The 5,006-nt window shown below is 32.6% G+C and overlaps 1 protein-coding gene across 21 annotated transcripts in view; it reads left to right on the forward strand.

Moving 5' to 3' along the window:
* LOC106871424 (poly(rC)-binding protein 3) overlaps positions 1-5,006 on the forward strand; it is a 388,844-nt gene that overhangs the window by 232,689 nt on the left and 151,149 nt on the right. The window contains exon 1 of one of the 21 annotated variants that reach the window (XM_052973808.1): positions 3,955-4,155. The exons of 19 other annotated variants lie outside the window; for them this stretch is intronic. The gene's annotated coding sequence lies outside the window, so the exon portion shown is untranslated. Of the gene's footprint in view, positions 1-3,954; positions 4,156-5,006 lie in introns of those variants that run through there. One more of the 21 variants, XM_052973816.1, reaches the window with a different exon arrangement.

Consider the following 5,006-nt stretch of genomic DNA (forward strand, 5'->3'; position numbering starts at 1 on the left):
TATGTATGTATATATATATATATATGCATATATATGCATATATGTGTGTGTGTGTAGTAAAATGAGGCTTAAGATAGAATCAGGTACTTGAAAAGGCATGGACCAGGTACCAATATGGACAGTGACTATATCGGCAACAATGCAAATAAAAATAAAGATAAAAATAAAAACATGAGTTCTTCACTCAAATACCCAATAAAAATCACAGGGGAACAAATAATAATAATAATAATAATAATAATAATAATAATAATAATAATAATATTAATATTCCTCTCATCACTACTTTCTCAACGGACACCGTTACTGTACACAACAATACCAGCAGTGAGCAAGTCATGTCAGTTAGACATTATAATACTGACATCAGTCAGTTTGCCACTAATAGGAATTACAGCTGTAGCAACTCTGCCACAACTACCAATAGTTGCAGCAGTATGGATTCCACTAGCTTAAGCTCACCCAATACCACTCTCTACAACTCTAATACTCTCTCCACTAGCCGTAATGGCAGCCCACCTACTCCCATTCATGTTGTGGACAAGCTAAATACACAGAGCTCTAACACCAGTGCTGGAAATCTTTCCATTATACCACCCACCATCGACTCTTTAGTGTCACCATCTAAAAGCCAAATCTCTTATGTCAATGCCCAGTACCAACAGTCTCCAACCCAGAACTCAACAACTAATTATAATCATAACAGTATTGATTGTAGTAATATAAACCCTAGCAACTACTATGCAGACACCAGTAACTCTCACAAGCTTGAACTATTATGCAATAATAATGTTGGATCATGTACCCATAACAATAAATTTCAAGTATTAGAAAATATTGGGTGCAATTGTTTAGACAAAGCATCTTGTCCACTTTCTGGTCAATCTTTAGCAGTAAATGTGGTTTACGAATGAGATGCTCTAATGGAGGCAGGGCTGGTAAGATGTCTCTAGCCATGAAGATTTGGGAGCTCAAGGATGACAATGCTAAATTCGATTTGAATTGGGATGTCATTAAGGTCGCTAAACCATACTTAAACAGTAGATAAGGGTGCAGACTATGCTGCATGGAGCTTTTGAAATCTTACGGAGATCAAATAGTAAAATCTACTAAATAATAAACTAGACCTTCATCTTTCCTGTATACATAAGGCTACTTGCACATATAAGTACTTTAAGGACATTAAACAACATCTATAATGGCCCTCAACATAGGCCTAATCTAATGCATTCCCTCTTTCACTGACTCTTTAGTCGATCAATCTACCTATTTGTTTCTGAGTCCTCCTAGTTTCATCTTCCCTTATCAATACATTTTAACCACTCTTAGTATACTTGCATGGTATGCTATATTGAAGGAACTAACCATTCTGTCTATGGTGTACCCAGTATTATGCAATAGTGATGGCATTGATACTTGTAGGTTAAACCTACACGTAGCAGCCTGCACACCCTAGCCAGTTCTTTTCCATTTCTACTAGGTATGTATTCCTTACACCAAGATACAATTTTTTGAGTAGCACATATTAAATAATAGATAGAACACACTATCCAAACCTCTTACCCATGACTATTGTCTGGAGTCACTTTACCTGATTCACACTAAGGTGATTATACCATCTAATTAATTAATATCATCACCACCCGTTTAACATTCCAAACTGTTAATCATTAAACTACTCCCTACTGCTGGCTTTTCTTGATATCCAATCTGCTATTTTCTCTAACTCCGTACAAGGTGTAGCTCTTTAAACTCTTTATTGTTACATAACACTCAGCCAATATCTACTGAATACCCCTAAATTCTGTGTATCTCTGTCTTCCTCCCCTGGTCATTTAGCATTAGTTAGAGATTCCTACACCCTGACCCTATGCCTAATTGGCTTGTATGCTTTTATTTTTCTTCACCATTACTTTTGATTTATTTATAATTTCTTTCCTTCTTCTTTCTTTAATTTATTTTATGACCTCTCCTTACTTCCCACTCCACTAAGCCTACTATAATAAATTATCACCTACACCCCACTCCAGTCCACCCATGATCTAGTCTAGCAGATACCTTCTCACCTGGATCACTGACCTTAGATATCATTTTATACACTTTCAAGAACTGTATTATTAACCTCAATGGACAACATAGTTGGTCTTTCTCTCATTTGATAGTTGGCCTCAGCAGACTCCAGCCACATCCCTGCTGCATTCTTGGGATATTCTTTTGTTTCATAAAATTACTTCTCATCTGATGATTACAGTCTTTTGTAATGAAGTAATGTTGTCATTCTTCCATTAAAAAGTTACATAAGAAACAGTTGTAATGAGCTGACAATTATCCATCATATATTATTATCCATATGTGTGTGTGTGTGTGTGTGTGCGTATATATATATATATATATATAAATAGGTTATGAGAGGTAATGGTGTCAAGAAAACCCAAAGATGCCAGGTAATGCTGAGTAAGTGCTATGGACAAACTATAGTTAAGCTACAGGTTCGGTAATTATGCGAATGAGGAGTCCAGCATAGGTTATATATTAGCATGCATATATATAAAAAATTAACAGAATCAGATAAAAATCCAAAGCTGTGAAAGATTTCAGAACGTTTATAAATAGAAGGTCTTACAGCTGTTTCCGGGATATTTTATATATCCCTTCATTGGAGATGGTGCAAGAAAATGGTTAAGTAATAGTTATTCTAGAGAAGAATAACTATTGCTTAACCATTTTCTCGCACTGTCTCCGATGAAGGGATATATAAAATATCCCGGAAACAGCTGTTAGACTTTCTCTTGATAAATGTTCTGAAATCTTTCACAGCCTTGGATTTTATCCCATTCTGTTAATTTTATATATATATATACATATACATACATACATACACACACCCACACACACACACGCATCCACACACATATATATACACCTATGTTAATCTGGGGAGATTGAAGCAAATAATGTTCAGTTTGAACAGTTATATGTCAATAGAAATATATGTCTTCCATAGAGTCAGCATAATTTTATGTTGTTTGAAATGCCTTTAGAACTCATTCTATTAGTTACTTGATAATGATACTAGCTTAAGGATATGGCCATGTAACATTACATCTTTATAATTACCATGTCTCAAATGTAGTGAGAAAAAATAAAAGTGTAAAGGGTTCTCTTCAGATGTTAAACTTTTAATCTTCTTCATAGATTATCATTAATTTCTTTGGATTTCACTGTTTTCTTTTCTAAGATGACATTCATGGAAATTTTTGTACATTGATGACCTGGTTCTTATAAATATTTTCTATTGAATATGTTAAGTAAAAGTAGTCAATAGTAAAAGCAACAATGAAACGAAGTTTATGAACTGTTCAAAGGGCTCATAGAGAAGTTGGTAGTTTCCTGTTATTTAGTGATCTAGTATTGAATTTAACTTCTTGTTTCACACTTTTAGGTCTGTTAGAAAAAACCAGACATGTCTTGGGTTAATTTGATTGACAGAGCCAGTCCAAATATGCAGGCTTGTGTCAGTGTTAGATATTAATAGTCTTAGATATTTATAATCTAGTCCAACCCATGCCAGCATGGAGCAGGAATGGTAAATGATGATGATGATGATGACAATGATAGTGATAGTGGTGGTGGTGGTGGTACCATGTGAATGAATTTACAAGGTTCTAAGAACAAAATCAGCCTATTTGATAGAGGAGCACTCAGATACTTCTAGGAAATTCTGATTACAATGTAATCAAAATTTCCCAAGTTTTTATTGTATAGATGATCATTATATAGATAATCACTCAGCAGATAGTAAAAAGCAAATACAATGGAAATGCTAGCCTAATATCCATATTCTATTGTGATTTATAATTTTATGTATACTAAAAGTATATGTAGGAATACTTGGTACTTGAAATTCACTAATAAGCAAATCCTTTGTATACTTCCCATCGTTTGTAGAGAAGTAGTTCTTTCCTGTCCAAAGAGCTAGTTTTCATTAGCACACTTAGTAGCACAAAGTTTTTATGGCATTAATTTATGTGTATTTTGAAGTCCAACAGTTTTAATATTTGAGCTGTAGCTGGAGTTTTGTGACAGAAGAAAATACCAAAAGTTTGTTCTATACATATTGTCTTTTTTTACTTGGGTGTTGAGTTCTACAGAAATGTAAGTGCAAAAATGCTATTATTGCGCACATTTTAAAACTATTTTTGAATTATATTTTGTATGAATTATATCTTAACAATTGGAGGGACTACCTAAGACATTTACTTAATAGTTTACTTAGAGCTGATTTAATTTTGTATTCAAATAATGTTATTTTTTAATAATGTACCTGGCTATATAGATTTCAATTTTTAATTGAAAATGTAAAAAAAAAAAGTCAATAATATTTGAAGTTTGCAAAATCAGTAATTATAGGAATGTCTAAACTTAATGATACATACATACAGACATGCATGCATACATAATTGTGTTTCTGTACATGTATAGAAATGTGTGTATATATATATATATATATATATTGTTGTATTTGGGGATGGTCATGTTGTCAGTTTAGTCAATAAAATGAATATATAAACGTAATATATATATATATATATAAATACCTTTGCATATGTATATATATTTACATGTATTTATGTATATGAGTGTATATACATATATATAAATGTATACATGTGTGTGTGTGTATATATATATTGTATTTTTTTTTAATAGTTTCAGCTCAGAGCTGTGGCTGTGCTGATGCATCGCCGTTTGTACACACACACACACACACACACACATATATATATATAGGTTATGAGAGGTAATGGTGTCAAAAAGACCCAGAGGTGTCAGGTAATGCTGAGTACGTGCTATGGATAAACCATAGTTAAGCTCTAGGTTCGGTGATTATGTGAGTTCTAAAATCTTCACAGCCTTGGTTTTTTATCTCATTCTGAAAATAAATTTTATATATATGTATAATGTATAAATATATATATATATATATATATATATATATATATATT

The sequence above is a fragment of the Octopus bimaculoides genome, chromosome 17, assembly GCF_001194135.2.
Source record: "Octopus bimaculoides isolate UCB-OBI-ISO-001 chromosome 17, ASM119413v2, whole genome shotgun sequence".
Lineage (NCBI taxonomy): Eukaryota > Metazoa > Mollusca > Cephalopoda > Octopoda > Octopodidae > Octopus > Octopus bimaculoides.